At 37.8% G+C, this 20,474-nt stretch overlaps 1 long non-coding RNA gene across 1 annotated transcript; it reads left to right on the plus strand.

Annotated features, from left to right (window-relative positions):
* Window positions 1–708: 708 nt before the first annotated feature.
* Window positions 709–3,553, plus strand: LOC145135975 (uncharacterized). The gene is made up of 3 exons (XR_013720147.1): window positions 709–1,065; window positions 1,168–1,486; window positions 3,068–3,553. It is a non-coding gene; the product is annotated as an uncharacterized LOC145135975 (long non-coding RNA).
* The last annotated feature ends 16,921 nt before the right edge of the window (window positions 3,554–20,474 follow it).

Raw genomic sequence — 20,474 nt, forward strand, 5'->3', positions numbered from 1 at the left:
ACTGTTTAGGTCTACTTTACTTAATACAACTTCAAAACCACATGCTAATACTATATTGTTCAGACATTCCAACAGAATGTTGTGTATTCAAACAATAAATTAAAAAAAACAAAATTTACCAATAGGCGGAGACACGAAATCATCATCGTCTTCATCTAGATTCAACATCATTGCTTGTGTGTTCTTAAATTTCGATTTGAAAGAAGTCGACCTAGTACTCCTCATTATACTCCAATTTTTTTTACTACGAACGATCACAATGCAACTTCTATAATCAACTCTTCGGGAATCGATGAGTATATATAAAAACGACAACAGAATCTACCGATTTTTTGGTTGATTAGAGAAGATATCTTTGATTTTGTGTTCCGATACAAAGGGGAGTGGAATCCGGGTTCATACGATGTTATAGGGATTATGCGGGAAGTTGTGATAAATAGAGTCAGTTACCTATTTTAATGGAGACGACAAATGTATATAAATATCCTTATTCACCCGTTTTCTTTAAATGTGAGGCTTTTTTCATTTTTTAATATCAATTTAATATTAATCATTTTTTATTAAAATTTAAATATTTGATTGACCCACATTTATGCATATATCCATACAATAATTACTTTAAATAAAATAATATATATATATATATATATATATATATATATATATATATATATATATATAAATGTTCAAACCAGAACATTTCTTAAATTGAGAAATGAGAACAAATTTTAATAATCAGACAAATAAAAGAACCCATTGCCACCTACCCCTAATCGTACTCCACCCTATCTTACCCCATTCTTACTCTAGCAATATAATCGGATAATTGGAGCTGGACCACCATTAACCACCGGACAAACCGCCTATGCCACCGGAATGTCGTTGGAGTCACAAGAACATCGTTGGGATCACCGGAACGACGTCGGAATCACCGGATCCACCAGAATGCCATCATAAATGTTGAGAGTGTCGGCGAATTTGTAAATTTGCTCACAACGACATGCAACAAAGCTACACCATATGAAAACTAAGAAATTTCGGCGATGTTTAGTAACTCATCAGAAGGTATCGTATTTTGTTTTCCGATTTACTCACCTGTGACAGATTCTAACGACTCTCGGTACTAAATTTTTTGATATGTAACTTTGTATAATTTGATCGTTCTAGCCTCTATGTGATAAAAATGTGTTGAGATTCTTAAGCACGTGTAGAGCTACTGAAGCAACATCATTAATTGAAGATTCTCATATTAATTCAGACTCGTCGAAGATAGGAGATTTGTCGGAGTGTTGATTGTCACTGGTTAAGCGGAAATGAAGATGACTAGAATACGTGAATGGGGCGACTGAGTGCGTCTAAGCGAAAGAATTTACAGATTTAATGTCGTCGGGGAAGGAAGTGGTGGTCGGAGATAGAGATGGATGTCGCCGACAGAAAACTGGTGGTTGGAGTTGGAAATCGTTATGAACGACACTCAACTGATGAGGTATAACTCGCTGTTTGTGTTTCAATCAAATGAATTAGGTTACAATTAGGTTTTATTTTTTATTTGGGCTTAAAACCTTAGACAAGTTTACATGGACTTAGTTTGGGCTTAAATGACAATCGTAAAGACGTATTTCATTAAAATCAGTGATGTGTTAAAATAGCGACACAACTTATTCCATTAAAATAGAATTACTTTAAAGGCTTGATATATGTATTTATTTTTCATAACCAGTGGATCTATAATTACCTTTAAAAATTATTATTTTAATTATGCATAAAGGTGTTTTCATGGATTAATAACTAACAAAATTTAAATCTTACAAACTTAATAAAATTCAAATCTTGTAAACTTAATCCGAGGTGTTGAATTGTATTTTAAGAAATATCCCTAAGTCTAATTAGAAATACTTTCTTACAAACTTAATAAAATTCAAATCTTGTAAACTTAATCCGAGGTGTTGAATTGTATTTTAAGAAATATCCCTAAGTCTAATTAGAAATACTTTCTTAAAAATGTACCTAATTACTATTTTTTTTTTTAATTCAAATCATAGAAAACAATGTTTCTACAACATTTTGTATCGTTAAAAGAGATATTATATAAATATAATTATTATTATTTTTTTTAATATATAAAATCATATGTGATTAATACATATAATCACATGTGATTAAATACACTAGAATAAGTATTGAAATGATAATACGAAAACGAATTTTGTTTATATAAATCAGACGTGATTAAATATATATAGTCACATGTGATAAAATACATAAGAACAACTATCAAATTGACAACGTGAATTTTTTTCTCCACATTAATCATATGTGATGAAATACTTATAATCACATGTGATTCAACACATGAGAAAAATTATTGAATCAAAAATCATATAAATCATATGTGATTATATGTATTTAATCAGATATGATTTATATGAACAAGATTCGTTTTTGTGTTCTCGATTCAATAATTGTTCATTGTCCATAATAATCATATATGGTTAAATATATATAATCACAATTCGTGAATTTTATTTATCCACATTAATCATATGTGATGAAATACTTATAATCACATGTGATTCAACACATGAGAAAATTATTGAATCGAAAATGCAAAAAAAAGAACTTTTTTCCATATAAATCATATGTGATTATATCCATTTAATCACATATGATTTATATGAACAAGATTCGTTTTCGCGTTCTCGATTTAATAATTGCTCGTTGTCCATATTAATCATATATGATTAAATACATATAATCACATGTGATTAAAAATATGAAAAAAAAGTTATTGAATAGAAAACGAAAAAACTAATATTGTCAATATAAATCATATGTGATTAGATACATTATATATATAATCACATATGATTAAATACATGAGAAAAATTATTTAATGGAAAACATGAAAACAAATATTGTTTATATAAATCATATGTGATTAGATACAAATAATCACATGTGATTATATGTATTTAATCACATGTGATTTATGTGATCAAATACATATAACCACATATGATTTATATGATTATATTCATTTAATCATATATAGTGTTGGAGGTTGTAGGTAGTTGTTGGTGGTGGTGTAGATGGGTGGTAGGTAGTAGTGGTGGTAGAGGTACGGATAGGTGGTAGGGGTGGTAGGTGGTAGTGACAGATGGTGGTGGTCGGTTGGGGTGGTGATGGTGGTGGATGGGGGTCTTTGGTGATAATTGGTTTGTGGTAGTTATGGGTGGTGGTGGGTAGGGTGGTAGTGACAGATGGTGGAGGCGGGTGATGAGTGGTGGTGGCGTATGGTGATGTTTTGTAGTGGTGGAGAGTGGTGGTGGTTGGTGGTTTTAGTTGTGATGGTGGTAGGTGGTGGTGGTGGCGGGTGGTGGTGGTGATGGTGGATGGTGGTTTTGATGGGTGATATGTGGGGTGGTGGTGGTAGAGGTGGGTGGTGGTGATATTAGTGGGTAGTAGGTGGGGTGGTGGTGACGGGTGGTTATGATAAGTAATTGAGACAGGTGGTGGGTGGTGGTGGTGAGTAGTGGTGATTGGTGGTAGGGGTGGTGGTAGTGGGTGGTGGAGGCGGGTCGTAGTGATGGTGGTGACGGGTGGTGGTGATGGGTGGTGGAGATGGGTGGTGGAGACGGGTGGTGGTGGTGGGTGGGTGGGTGGTGGTAGTGGGGGTATTGGTGTCGGGTGGGCGGTGGTGATGGGTGGTGGTTGGTGGGTGGTAGTGACAGGTAGTAGTGGTAATGGGTGGTGGAGATGGGTGGTGGTGATAGGTGGTGGGTGGTGATGATGAGTGGTGGTGGTTGTGGGGATTTTGGTGGGTGATGGGTGGTAATGGTTGAGGCGGGTGGTGGTGATGGATGGTGGTGGTAGGTTGTGGTGTTAGTGGGTGGTGATTGGTGGCAGTTGGGGGTATTGGTAATGGTGGTGGGTGGTGGTGGTGATGAGTGGTGGGGGTGGTAGTGATGGTGGTGGGTGGTGGTGGTTTTGGTGGGTTATGGGTAGGGTGGTGATGGTGGATGGTTGTGGTAGTGGGTTGTAAGTTGTGGTGATGGGTGGTTGGTAGTGGTGGGTGGTGGTGGGTCGTTGGTGGGTAGGTGGTAGGTAGTGGTCATGAGTGATGTTGGTTCGGTGGTGAGTGGTGTAGGTGTCACAACTAGGAATTCTATGCTTTTGTAACAATAATGATGATAACATTTGTAACCAAAAATTTGAAAACATGCATGATGTTCATTCAATGACACCAAAATTTCATCAAACACTCTATACAAACACTTCAAATAGTCAACAAAAGATTGGAAACCCTAAAAAACCCGGTTTAAGTCCAATATGGACTAGGATTTTCTTATTGGGCCTAATGCACCAATAAGTCTCCAATTTGACTAGTTTGGGCTTAGAACTCTTAATTGGGCTCTAATTCAACCCACTTTCATGAGACTTAACATTTTGGGCCACATTGGGCCTAAAATGGAATAAAATACTCCAATAAGCCTTATTGGGCCATAATTGACTCAATTAGCTTTAATGGGCCATAAAACCCATTCTTTTATACAATTTGGGCCGTGAACTACCCTAAAGGCCCAATGGGCCGAAATTTTTTCTATAAACCTCATGATCTTGAACCAAGAATTGAAGTGGGCCAAACTAACTCATTCCTTCTTTCTTTGGCCCATTTCGGCCCAAGTTAAAAAAAGGGGGTTTATGGAGGATTAATGGGGATTATTAAGTCTTGACACATCATTTTTATCCAAAGGATATCAAGGCATGATGTCCCATACATCTAGGTGAACATCACATCTCCTTCTCTCCCGTCTCTTCTTATCCTCGACCGAGAGCACCACACATCCACACCAAAATTTCACTTTCAAACAATTTCCAAATTCTCTCAAGAACATCTTCCTTATTCCCTCAAAATCTCGAAGTTGCTTGGGTTTTTAAGGATCTTCATCAAGTTTTCTTCAACCTTTGGTAAGTTGGTATCAAACACAAACATCTACTTCCAACTTATTACTAAAACTCCTTCTTACATAGCTTTCTTTCATGATCTAACTTCCTAGAACTCCTCTAAGTTCGAAAGTACCTCCAAGTTGTAGCTAGGACCAAAAATCTCTCCACATCCTCCTCAAAACCGAACCAACAAACCCCAAGGTGAGTTCATACCCCCTTGTTTTCGTTTTTACTTGTTTTTGGGGGAGAATACAAGTATTATGTGTTGATCTATGTGTGTATGCTTCTTATATGTGATTTCTTTGGTTTGTGTTGTAAAAATATGATATTACTTGCTATATCTCGAAATCTTTGGCTAAAGTGTGAAGGATACATGAACAATAACAAAATAAACAACATATTTCAAAGATCTAAGAATCTTTATGTTTAAAAGGTGAAAAACAAGGCCAAGATTGTCATAGGTGTCATTTTTGCAAAAATAACAAAGATTTGGTTAAAAGATGACATTTTTGATTTTACAAGGATAATATGGAATATATCTATATAAAATATGATTTTTATGGAAATAAAACTTCTCAAAGGACCAAAAACATAACTTTTTGCTTATTGGGCTTATATTTGGTCCCCAACGGTTTTTAGGCCCAAATTTGCGAAAATATGGAATTTTGGGACAAAAGTTGTAAAGTTATCAAAGTACAAAGTCAAATACATGAATGAACTAAGTTCAAGGGCTGAAAATCACATTTTTCGCTAAATTGGACTAATATTGCAAAGCTTTTAGATTTTGGGCCAAAAATATAAATTTTTAGCAAATAAGGGCTGAAAACATCAAAAGTGGTATTTTGGGCTGAAATTATAATTTAAGATCTTATTTGGGCTGAAAATGCCAAGTTAAATAATCTAATGGACTAAAATGTCATTTTTCATCAAAAAGGACTAAAAGTGTCAATTTGTACCATTAAGAGCTGAAAATGTAAATTTTATATGAAAAAGGGACTGAAATGATCAAATAAACATTTTGAGCCAAATATGTAAATTCTAAAAGAATTTGATCAAAGATATAAAATTTTACAACAAGAAGGTTTTTAAAAAATGGTATTTTTATAAAAACTAAAAATATCGTTATAAACAACACTGAGTATTTTAACGTCAAAAAGTAAACACTAAGTGTATTCTAAATCCTATACTACAATTTAACGACAAAACAGATCAACCATTCAAGGATTGGGTCCAATATCGATTATTGGGCCCGATATAAAAAAAACATGTATATTGGGCCTTGGTGACCCATTTACATGCCTGACGGGCCCTTATTAGCTTCGACATGCTATTGGGCCTTAGTGGCCCATTTGCATTGCTAATATGGTCGTAAACATTCATCATATGCTTAAAGGGCTACAACGTGCCCGTAGCATACTCGACAGCCTGTAATAACATACAAAGTTAGTGGGCCTCCGTTGTCCTCTTTTTTTGTCTGATAGGCTTACCTTAAATTCACGTAAACATAAATCGGGTTATAAAACAATGTTATTCAATTTCATTTGAATTTAGTGAGAAATAACGGTTGGCACCAATAAGTGTCGGTCGTAGTCTGTAGTGATAATCAGAGTCTCTTGGAGGGAGAGCGAGAGTTTGTGTATAGATCTATACGGGGGTGACTCCCCCACTCCTGAGCTGTTCGCTACAGTTAGACTCGGCCAGTCTAGGGTGACAAAATCTTAATTCAAAACCGGCATTCGATAAAATGCCAAGACAGACGAATTAGTCATTATTATACATGGTTTTAACGACTCACATAGAGATCCATTACCATCTAAGTAATCATGGGAAATCATATTCATACGCTGTGATGATGCAAAGTGATTATACAATAATACACAACTATCATACTATTAACATCGGGTTTTCCGGGGAACGACATTTTTCACTCCTACTTACAACAACTATGATACAAGGAACAATTAGGAAAGGCATTTCACTTTTACATGTTTTGAAATCATATACACGTATACTTATGGATCATCACACAATTTTCGTAAACAGTTTTGTTACAGAAAATATCGGATTTTCTGTGTTTTACAAACAATACAAAACATTTTTACATCAAATTTGCTTATGAACTCACCAACATTATATATGTTGACCGTTTTCAAAATAACTTGTGTTCTCAGGTAACCGTTAGATTGAAGAATTATCAAGCGTGTTTCTGAAATGTCTTTAGTGTAATGTCAATTGATAAACAATTTATGTTTTGGATTATGTAATGTAAACAATGTACTTTATGTGAACAATGACGGTTGTAATGTATTAATGCATGGTGATGTTTATGTTATGTTTCATGTATATTCATTGTGATGATATTTCAATTTAAGTGACAGGAACCCCCGGACGTTTCCGCCGTCTGGTTCGGGGGTGTGACAGGTTGGTATCAGAGCTTTGTTTATAGTGAACTGGCATATCTAACCACACATTGATATGCAACTATAAACCCAAAGAGGGACTAAATAACTCTGAACAAAACAAATAAAATATAATAATAAACACTCTTTCTTGTGCAACTTAGAAAAATAAACATAATAACAATTCAAATAAGACATTGGGAAAATCCTGACATCTCGGTTAAGCCAGGACTGTTCAGAGTTGTATTAGGGATGAATATAGCCTGATCAACTACATTTCCTTCAGAATACAACTATCACATGCCCTGGAGCGATCGCGATGGTCAGTAACCCTAAGGCATACCCTTTTGATGCCCAGAAAAAGACAATTTCATTTCTACAAAATTTATCCTCTTTACGCGTTCCTCATCACAGTCACCATGGAGGAGGAACAGCAAGGCATACAGTTCACCAGGCCCTGGTGGCCCACATAATGATTGAAGACGACCCCGAGGAAGGACAAGGGGCAGCACACGACATTGGGCCCGACGAGTACACTGATACAGACTACGAGTTTGATGGGACTGATGACGACATGGAGGAGGGAAGAGACACAGACGAAGCTCCCGTCAAACCACCTACCGACGAGGCACACCGGGACCACCCTGCCCCACCAGGAATTCCCGTGGGTAAGGATCGTTCTCTGGAAGCAGAGGCTGCCACACTTTGGCAACAACTATTTGCCATGGAGGCACGAACCGTGCAAGCTGAGCAGGAAAGGGATGAGGTCATCGGGGAAATGACCGAGATGGCTCAGTTATTGGCACAACATTTTGGGATATGAGTTCACCACCACCGTTAGACATCTCCTAGTGTGTTTAGAATCAGTAGACCCCCTACTAGTGCAATGTTCTCTTATGTTTACCATGTTATGTACTACCGACTCCATGTTTAAGTGATTACACTACTCATAGAGTCGTTATGCTGCCAAACTTTGTACCCCTATGTATGCCCTTTCGGGCAAATTTTCATGTATCAAAGGCGGATATTATTAGTGGAAAATATTATGTGTTTTATCGTGATGTAGTTATCTGCTATGTGTTTTATATTCTTATTGTTTGGTGCAAATATATGGAACCACTTAGATTCACAATCGATTCACGGAATTCCCAACTTAAATACAACACGTACTCAACATCTTTCTGTTCCATAACAACAAGATGCCGCAAAGACCAAACCGTGGAAACAATCAACCACCGCCACCACCAGAAATCAACTCAGTTGCATTTCAAGCAGCTGTATCTGCTGCAGTCACAGCAGCACTGGCGTAGATTCACAATGGAAACAATGGTGGAGGCAACGGACAGGGGGCCAGAAGTTCAAAAAACGGGATGAACCAAGGACCTACCAAGACATGCTCTTACAAAGATTTCACCAACGCCAATCCACGAACCTTTAATGGCACAAGGGGAGTAATAACCCTGAAAAGATGGATCGAAAAGGTGGAATCGGTGTTCGAGATATGCGGATGCCCTGAAGAAGTCAAGGTGAAGTTTGCAGCATGTACATTTGTTGATCAAGCCCTCACCTGGTGGAATGGACATGTGGAGGCTATGACTCTTCCGGTGGCTAATTCCATGCCATGGACGAAATTGAAAGAAATGCTAATGGCTGAATACTGCCCACGTGGCGAGGTTCAGAAAATGGAGCATGAGTTATGGAATCTCACCGTCCGAAACTCCGACATCGATGCCTACATATCAAGGTTTCGTGAACTGTCTCTGTTGTGCCCTGGCATGATTACTTCGGAAGGAAAGAAAATCGAACGATTCATCTGGGGATTAACCTCCCCAATTCAAGGAAACGTGATAGCTGCAAATCCTGAAACCTTTGACAGTGCCAAGAGGTTGGCCAAGAAGTTGTACGACCACAACAACAAGAAAAGCGAATAAGCTGGGGAAACGGAAAACAAGAAGGAGAGTGATAACAAGAAGGGAAAGAATAACAAGCGGAAGGGACGACAAGGCACAGAGTCGTCAAAGAAACAACAAACGGTGACACTTCATGCTGCAACCACCCAAATCCCCTCCACACCACATGCCCCAGCCTCATCCACCCCAAGTGCCCCTAAGCAGTATTCTAGAAATCTCCCAAAGTGCAACAAGTGCAATCTCCATCACAATGGTGAATGCAGGGAGATGCGTTGTACCAGTTGCAACTGAAAGGGTCATACGGCAAGATACTGTAGGACCTATCCTCCCCAGAACCAGCAACAGGGGAACAACAACAACAATAACCGCAACAACAACAACAACAACAACAACAACAACAACAACGACGACAACAATGTTGGGGCTAGCCACACCTGTTATGGATGTGGAAGGACTGGGCATTTCCGTCGAAACTGCCCCAATGTCAACAACCAAGGGACTGGAGGAGCAGGGAGAGTGCTGAGCATGGGCCAAGGGGAAGCGGTTCAGGATCCCGTTGTTGTCACTGGTACGTTTCTCCTTAACAACACAGATGCATGCATCCTGTTTGATACCGGGGCAGAGCGGAGTTGTGTTAGTAATAAATTCAAATATTTGCTAAAACAACAACCCCAGAAGCTTAATGAAACCTTTACGGTGGAAATGGCTAATGGGAAAACAGAATCAGCTGGGGAAATCTACGTAGGATGTACCCTAACCTTAAATCACCACGCATTTCAAATAAACTTGATGCCTGTAACTATTAGGAGTTTTGATGTGATTATCGGCATGGATTGGTTGAGCCCCAATCATGCTGAAATTATGTGTCACGAGAAGGCCGTTCGCCTTCATCTCCCTAACCATGAAACCCTAATCATATACAGAGACAAACCTAGTACGAACCTTCGTCTTATCTCATGTATTAAGGCACAAAAGTGTCTACAAAAGAGAGACTTTACGTTTCTGGCTCACGTTGTGGATAAATCCAAGGAAGAGATTAATATTCGAAACATACCAGTGGCTTGCGACTTCCCTGACATCTTTCCTGAAGATTTTCCAGGGATACCCCCAGAAAGACAAGTCGAGTTCCAAATCGACCTTGTACCAGGAGCTACACCCATCGCCAAATCGCCCTATAGGTTGGCTCCTGCGGAGATGCAAGAATTGTCAAGCCAACTCAGCGAATTCTTGAACAAAGGATTCATCCGACCCAGCTTCTCGCCTTGGGGAGCTCCGGTCCTTTTTGTTAAAAAGAAGGACGGATCCTTTAGGATGTGCATCGACTATAGAGAGCTGAATAAGCTCACTATAAAAAATCGCTACCCACTTCCACTAATCGACGATCTCTTCGACCAGCTTCAAGGAGCAAATTACTTCTCTAAGATAGATCTGCGATCTGGCTATCATCAACTCACGGTCCGGGAGGAGGATATCCCCAAGATCGCTTTCCGAACTCGCTATGGACATTATGAATTTGTTGTAATGCCCTTCGGTCTAACGAATGCCCCTGCCGCATTTATGGACATGATGAATCGAGTTTGCCGACTATTCCTTGACAACTTCGTAATCGTTTTCATTGACGATATCCTGATCTATTCTTGAAGCGAAGAGGAACATAGTCGACATCTCCGAAAAATCTTGGAAACCCTGCGAGCCGAAAAGTTGTACGCAAAACTCTCTAAGTGTGAGTTCTGTCTCCGTAGCGTAAACTTTTTAGGTCATGTTGTCAGCCAAGAAGGGATACATGTGGACCCTTCTAAGATCAAAGCTATTGAAGGATGGGCAGTCCCAACGACACCCACAGGAATTCGTCAATTTCTGGGTCTCGTAGGCTATTACAGAAGATTCATCCAGAACTTCTCCAGAACAACCAAGCCTCTTACCATGCTTACACAAAAGGGCGTACCATTCGAATGGACAGAAAAGCAGGAAGTTGCCTTCCGAACTCTGAAACGAGCTCTCTGTAGTGCACCAGTACTATCATTACCAGAGGGAGCTGAGGACTTCATAGTTTACTGCGATGCTTCGAATCAGGGTTTAGGCTGTGTACTCATGCAACATGGGAAGGTGATAGCTTATGCATCCCGATAACTAAAGACACATGAGGTGAATTATACCACCCATGATCTCGAATTGGGAACTGTGGTCTTTGCTTTGAAGATTTTGAGGCACTACCTTTACGGTACAAAGTGCACCATTTTCACTGACCACAAAAGCCTCAAACACATATTGAATCAAAAAGAGTTAAACATGAGGCAGCGAAGATGGCTTGAGCTGCTAAACGATTATGAGTGTGAAATCAAGTACCACCCAGGCAATGCTAACGTGGTAGATGATGCCTTGAGTCGAAAAGAATACTCGAATCGTCGTGTGAAAACTCTTTCGATAACCATTCAATCCCATCTATCCTCGCAAATCAAAGAAGCTCAGTTTGATGCCATGAAGACAGAAAACATAACAAGCGAAGCGTTACGTGGAATGGAAAAGAATTTCGAAGTCATAGAGAATGGAACATATTATTTCATGAACCGAACTTGGGTCCCTAAACTTGGGGGATTCAAAGAGGTAGTCATGAATGAGGCTCATAAGACACGATACTCCATCCATCCGGGTTCAGATAAAATGTACCTGGATATCAAGCAATATTATTGGTGGCCTAACATGAAGGCAGAAATTGCCACTTACGTTGGCAAGTGCCTCACTTGCGCTAAAGTGAAGGTAGAATATCAAAAGCCCTCGGGACTATTACAACAGCCGGTAATACCCGAGTGGAAATGGGAAAGGGTTACCATGGACTTTGTGACCAAAATACCCAAGTCAACTGGTGGATTGGATTCCATATGGGTGATAGTCGATAGGTTGACAAAATCCTCCCATTTCCTGCCAATAAAGGAATCATACAAGATGGAACGATTGGCGAGAATCTACATCAAGGAAATTATGAGACTCCATGGAGTGCCAATATCTATCATCTCAGATCGAGATTGTAGATTCACTTCACGCTTTTGACAATCACTACAAAAGGCTATGGGAACACAACTCGACATGAGCACTGCTTACCACCCACAGACGGATGGTCAAAGTGAGCGAACCATTCAAACGCTTGAAGATATGCTTCGAGCATGTGTGATAGACTTCGGAAGGTTGTGGGATACCCACTTACCTTTGATTTAATTTTCGTACAATAATAGTTATCACACGAGCATTAAAGTTGCCCCATTCGAAGCATTATATGGTCGTAAATGTAGATCACCATTGTACTGGGCTGAGGTAGGTGACACTCACCTAGCAAGAGGACAGACACCAAACAATGCTTTAACAGGGCCAGAAATCATACATGGAACGACAGAGAAGATAGTTCAAATCAGAGCTCGACTTCAAGCATCACGAGACCGACAGAAGAGCTATGCTGATAAACGGCGAAAGCCCTTAGAATTTCAAGTCGGGGATCGGGTGTTGTTAAAGGTCTCTCCCTGGAAAGGGGTGATTCGTTTTGGGAAACGGGGAAAACTAAGCCCACGATACATTGGGCCATTCGAGATTCTTGCCCGAATCGGTCCAGTGGCCTATAGGCTGCAGCTACCTATTGAGCTCACCAGCGTACACCCCGTGTTCCATGTTTCCAATTTGAAAAAGTGCTTATCCGATGAAACTCTCGTCATCCCATTGGAAGAAATCGAAATCAACAAGAATCTCATGTTCATCGAGGAACCAATTGAAATCATGGACAGGGAAGTGAAGCGTACTAAGCAAAGTCGCATTCCGATTGTGAAGGTTCGATGGAACACAAAGCGTGGACCGGAATTCACATGGGAACGCGAAGACCAGTTGAAGCAAAAGTACCCTCACTTATTCTCGCATTCTCAAACCTAGCTTCAAAGAGAACTTCAGGACGAAATTCCCTCTAACGGGGGGATGATGTCACAACTAGGAATTCTATGCTTTTGTAACAATAATGATGATAACATTTGTAACCAAAAATTTGAAAACATGCATGATGTTCATTCAATGACACCAAAATTTCATCAAACACTCTATACAAACACTTCAAATAGTCAACAAAAGATTGGAAACCCTAAAAATCCCGGTTTAAGTCCAATATGGACTAGGATTTTCTTATTGGGCCTAATGGACCAATAAGTCTCCAATTTGACTAGTTTGGACTTAGAACTCTTAATTGGGCTCTAATTCAACCCACTTTCATGATACTTAACATTTTGGGCCATATTGGGCCTAAAATGGAATAAAATACTCCAATAAGCCTTATTGGGCCATAATTGACTCAATTAGCTTTAATGGGCCATAAAACCCATTCTTTTATACAATTTAGGCCGTGAACTACCCTAAAGGCCCAATGGGCCGAAATTTTTTCTATAAACCTCATGATCTTGAACCAAGAATTGAAGTGGGCCAAACTAACTCATTCCTTCTTTCTTTGGCCCATTTCGGCCCAAGTTAAAAAAAGGGGGTTTATGGAGGATTAATGGGGATTATTAAGTCTTGACACATCATTTTTATCCAAAGGATATCAAGGCATGATGTCCCATGCATCTAGGTGAACATCACATCTCCTTCTCTCCCGTCTCTTTTTATCCTCGGCCGAGAGCACCACACATCCACACCAAAATTTCACTTTCAAACAATTTCCAAATTCTCTCAAGAACATCTTCCTTATTCCCTCAAAATCTCGAAGTTGCTTGGGTTTTTGAGGATCTTCATCAAGTTTTCTTCAACCTTTGGAGAGTTGGTATCAAACACAAACGTCTACTTCCAACTTATTACTAAAACTCCTTCTTACATAGCTTTGTTTCATGATCTAACTTCCTAGAACTCCTCTAAGTTCGAAAGTACCTCCAAGTTGTAGCTAGGACCAAAAATCTCTCCACATCCTCCTCAAAACCGAACCAACAAACCCCAATGTGAGTTCATACCCCCTTGTTTTCGGTTTTTACTTGTTTTTGGGGGAGAATACAAGTATTATGTGTTGATCTATGTGTGTATGCTTGTTATATGTGATTTCTTTGGTTTGTGTTGTAAAAATATGATATTACTTGCTGTATCTCAAAATCTATGGCTAAAGTGTGAAGGATACATGAATAATAACAAAATAAACAACATATTTCAAAGATCTAAGAATCTTTATGTTTAAAAGGTGAAAAACAAGAGCAAGATTGTCATAGGTGTCATTTTTGCAAAAATAACAAAGATTTGGTTAAAAGATGACATTTTCGATTTTACAAGGATAATATGGAATATATCTATATAAATATGATTTTTATGGAAATAAAACTTCTCAAAGGACCAAAAACACAACTTTTTGCTTATTGGGCTTATATTTGGGCCCCAACGGTTTTTGGGCCCAAATTTGCGAAAATATGGAAGTTTGGGACAAAAATTTTAAATTTATCAAAGTACAAAGTCAAATACGTGAATGCATTAAGTTCAAAGGTTGAAAATGACCTTTTTCGCTAAATTGGACTAATAATGCAAAACTTTTAGATTTTGGGCCAAAAATGTAAATTTTTTAGCAAATAAGGGTCAAAAGTGGTATTTTGGGCTGAACTTATAATTTAAGATCTTATTTGGGCTGAAAATGCCAAGTTAAATAATATAATGGACTAAAATGTCATTTTTCATCAAAAAGGACTAAAAGTGTCATTTTGTACCATTAAGAGCTGAAAATGTAAATTTTATATGGAAAAGAGACTGAAATGATCAAATAAACATTTTGAGCCAAATATGTAAATTCTAAAAGAATTTGATCAAAGATATAAAATTTTACAACAAGAAGGTTTAAAAAAATGGTATTTTTAGAAAAACTAAAAATATCGTTATAAACAACACTTAGTATTTTAACGTCAAAAAGTAAACACTAAGTGTATTCTAAATCCTATACTACAATTTAACGACAAAACAGATAAACCATTCAAGGATTGGGTCCAATATCAATTATTGGGCCCGATATAAACAAAACATGTATATTGGGCCTTGGTGACCCAATTACATGCCCGACGGGCCCTTATTAGCTTCGACATGCTATTGGGCCTTAGTGGTCCATTTGCATTGCTAATATGGTCCTAAACATTCATCATATGCTTAAAGGGCTATAACGTGCCCGTAGCATACTCGACAGCCTGTAATAACATACAAAGTTAGTGGGCCTCCGTTGTCCTTTTTTTTGTCTGATAGGCTTACCTTAAATTCACGTAAACATAAATCGGGTTATAAAACAATGTTATTCAATTTCATTTGGATTTAGTGAGAAATAACGGCTGGCACCAATAAGTGTCGGTCGTAGTCTGTAGTTATAATCAGAGTCTCATGGAGGGAGAGCGAGAGTTTGTGTATAGATCTATACGGGGGTGACTCCCCCACACCTGAGCTGTTCGCTACAGTTAGACTCGGCCAGTCTAGGATGACAAAATCTTAATTCAAAACCGGCATTCGATAAAATGCCAAGACAGACGAATTAGTCATTATTATGCATGGTTATAACGACTCACATAGAGATTCATTACCATCTAAGTAGTCATGGGAAATCATATTCATACGCTGTGACGATGCAAAGTGATTATACAATAATACAAAACTATCATACTATTTAAATCGGAAAACATCGGGTTTTTCGGGGAACGACATTTTTCACTCTTACTTACAACAACTATGATACAAGGAACAATTAGGAAAGACATTTCACTTTTACATGTTTTGAAATCATATACACGTATACTTATGGATCATCACACCATTTTCGTAAACAGATTTGTTACAGAAAATATCGGATTTGCTGGGTTTTACAAACAATACAAAACATTTTTACATCAAACCTGCTTATGAACTCACCAACATTATATATGTTGACCGTTTTCAAAATAACTTGTGTTCTCAGGTAACCGTTAGATTGAAGAATTATCAAACGTGTTTCTGAAATGTCTTTAGTGTAATGTCAATCGATAAACAATTTATGTTTTGGATTATATAATGTAAACAATGTACTTGATGTGAACAATGACGGTTGTAATGTATTAATGCATGGTGATGTTTATGTTATGTTTCATGCATATTCATTGTGATGATATTTCAATTTAAGTCACACGAACCCCCGGACGTTTCCGCCGTCTGGTTCGGGGGTGTGACAGTAGGTTAGTGAGTTTTTTTAATTGTTTTAATTATTTTTTTGATTTATATGAATATTATTTGAGAGTTTTTGATTTAATTACAAAAGTGTCACCTTGCAAATTAATGAATGATTTTTGTTTTCAAATGTTCTCGTAATAAGAAATGTTTTCGATCAAACACTCATATATATATATATATATATATATATATATATATATATATATATATATATATATATATATATATATATAAAGTTAAATGACGTTTTATACTAGCAAAATTTTATATTACATGATGTTCTATTATTTATTATCATCAAATTTGGTGTAATATTTGATATTGGGTTTTAGCAAATATACAAATATTGGGTTTTAGCAAATATACAACAATGGTGTAAAAATAGGTTTAGTTTTGAGTTGGATATGTCCTAAGTGTGTGTATATATGCATGTGTAATAATACACATCAAAAGACGATTGCATCAACAAAGTGTTAAATTACTTCTTAGAAATGTTTATCTTTCATGGTCTATATATGTTTTAAACATAAATTGTGATAACATATTTGTCTTCAAATATAACTTGGCGTCTTGGCGACTTGCTTTTAAGTTTTTGTTCATTAATGCTTAATATATTAGATTTGTATGAATATAAAATGGGAAGGACGATCTTGCCCTTAAGAAATCAGTGTAGTACACGTTCCTAGATAAAAAGAAGCAAAAGTTCCTAGATAAAAGCAGAATCTACATGCACGTTACAAACATATGAGACAAGGACCGGCCTTTACACAGAGTGGCTTTTCCCCTAGCAAGAAAATGAAGGTAGGATAAAATTACACCAATGGTCCATGTGGTTAGACAAAACTCATATAGTGAGCACAACTATTAAAATCTCTATATGCTTGGTCGCTATAGGTTGTAAACGTTGCCTGGTTGGTCCTTAATGTTGTTTATACCATTTTTAACATCATTTATCTTTTATTTTTTATTTATAATTAATATTTAATTAGAAGCCCCCAGTCTACCTCCATCCTCCTTTAATCCTCCACCTCCACCAACACCGATCAATATGGATTACAACTTGAATTTGGATGAAAACCTTGAATTTGATTCAAAAGCCAAATCCATCATAGTATAAATGTTTCTTTTGGTAGCATGCATAAAGTCAATACATCCCAATGAAACAAAATTACACTAAAAACAAATAATTTCAGAAGAATTAACTTAAATATGGGTCATAAAAACTTTAAATAATGAATATGGATAGGGAGTGTGTTGAATCTGTATCAGAATTGGGCTTTGCTATCATATACTACCGCTTTAAACCAATCTAAAAGAATGTAACATCCCAAAATTACGATAAAATTTTTCATTTTCAAACCAAAAGAAACCATTGTTTTCAAACAAAACCCATAACAAAACCAAGTATAAAGTACAAATATCCCAAGATCAGTATATTATAAATCTCCAATAACATGTCATAGAAAGATGTGTACGATCATACTTTCGCCTTGTCACGGTCATCTGAAGTACCTGAAAAAATAAATTGAATCTGTAAGCCAAAGCTTAGTGAGTTCCCCAAAGTACCACACACAACATATATAACATATACAATCATGCATGTTAGGTCCAATCAGTTATCAGACTGGAATACCTTCAGGTCCACAGCCATCGGATTGGATTACTCTGACCAAATCAGTCATCAGACTGGAATGCCACTATACGACGGGTCCAATCAGTCATCAAACTGGTATACCCTCGGGTCCACAACCATCGGGCTGGATTACCCCCGGTCTATTGGTTCACGCACATAGCAGTAAAGCCTCAACCCCAATCCATAATATGTCGACATATGTAATAGATAAGCATATAAACATTCAACAGGAAACAGACAGATCTACAGATCACTACTGCATAGCACATCCTATATATCAGGATACAGATCTAACAGATCACTACATAATAACAACATCCTATGTACCAGGATATATAACCAAGTGGGATGACATTGGTGCCATCGACCCACAAGTACAGTGAGGAAAAACTCACTTCTCAGTTCGGAAAGATAGCTGAGCAGGACACTGCTCCGAATATCAGCTCTACAAGTCACCTATACATAAAATAGTGACCAAACTCAACTACAACTCAAAATACCCAAAATACCCTTAGGTCAAACTTGGTCAAATGATCAAAGTCAAAAGTCAAAGAAGTCATCCGAGTCAACTCAGCTGAGTACGCCCAACGCACTCAGCTTGTACGCACGACGTACTAGGGCCTTGACCAAGTTACGGGCTGCTGACCACGTATGCACAACATAACATAGCGTACACCCAACGTACGTGCCAACCAACTTTCCCTTCTATTAAGTGCTTAATCCCTTAAGCTTTTTAGTCCAAAATCCAGATCTAGTCCCAAAATAACATCTTAAGTCATAAAGTTTCCAACTTTATGACTTTGTGTGGCTAGGAAGTGCTCAATACTAAAAACCCTAACTTCTTAACTAATTACGACATCATAACCCTTGCATGGATATAAACTAATGACCAAGATTGCATATTTATGACCTTAGACACTCCAAAACATCTGGAAGGACAATCCATTTGGGTCTAGAGCATGCCATACTCAAGAACATCATTGATTGGGGACAAAAGCACATAATAACATCATACAAGCTAGATCTAACCGAATAATCATCAAGGTATAAACTTTATATGTCACAACTCGAAATTTTTAGATCAAGTAAAGTCTAAACCCTAACCAAGTACAAGTGAAACTACATTGCAATTCTTATTGCATTTTATCATCTATAGCCTTGGGGCTTGTTTAAACAATTAACAAAGAGGTATGGATTGAAACCTAAACTAAATTAGAGGATTATAAAAGAACATAAGATAAAAGACTAAGGGTGTAAATCATAAATATAGCCATTAAATGAGTTTTCACCCAAAGTAATTAAAAGAAATGGAGTTTACGCCCATGTAATCAATACATATATGTGTTCACGGTCCAAAACAATTAAGGGAAAGGGTTTACGGACTTGAATTCATTTCCAAGTGGTGTTCACAGTTTAGACATTAATTCCTAAGTAGTTCACAGATTAATTTCAATGCAAAATGGTGTTTACGGTTGGCCTAAATCCGTAAACCCCAAGGCCCAAGCCCATTATGATCCGTAAACACTCCCTATATATGTTTTCACCCCTGAACCAATTCATTTCCCACTTTTCACACCGTAAACACTTCACAATTTGTTCTCAACTATCATCCGTGAACACCATAAACTCATAGGATTCTTGCCCATATCTTCATATTTACACCTAGAACACCAAGAACACCAAGAATATTTATTCAAATCTTCAAAGTGTTCCACCAACGAGCAGCACTACCCCTGAACTGACGCACTTCAAATGTGGTTTGTAACTTGCCTTGGCAACCACAAGTCATGAAAGCCAATTCCATTTCCGAGATCCAATCCATTACTCTGACAGGATCTTCTTTTCCAGTGAAGGTCGATAGCTTGCAAGTCATAAAGTCCTTATACTTGCACCCATTTCTCTCCACTCTATCCTCGTGGTTATTTCTCCCAACCACAAGCGGTTCACTATGACCAACAGATCTACTGTTGTTTCCTTCTTCAGATCGATCGTCATTTAATTCACGTTGTTCAACAGGAACTGAAGGTTCATTCCTGTTGTTCAGCAACATTTGCCTCAATTCCTCCCTCTGTTTAGCCATCATGGTCTGAATCATAGTTCGTACTCCAGCCATAGTGATGGGTTCTGGTGCAGCTCCTACTATATGCACCTGTTCCACCACTTGAGGTTGAGGTTGTTGGTTTCTGTTTGCATTTCCCGCTCCACTTCGAGTTCTTGCCATTATAATCTATATACTGAATAAGGCGAATTTAGGTCTTTATCCTAGATATATATTTCAATCCCCTTATCACTCCGAAATGTTTACATGTTAGTTCTAATCTCGTAATCATACGCTTAGAATCCTACACACATAAGGTTTCCAGATCCGGTCGGCAACAGACCATAGATCCGAACAAATAATGGCATATA

This window comes from Lactuca virosa, chromosome 9 (genome assembly GCF_052849685.1).
Source record: "Lactuca virosa cultivar CGN04683 chromosome 9, Lactuca_virosa_CGN04683_v6, whole genome shotgun sequence".
NCBI lineage: Eukaryota > Viridiplantae > Streptophyta > Magnoliopsida > Asterales > Asteraceae > Lactuca > Lactuca virosa.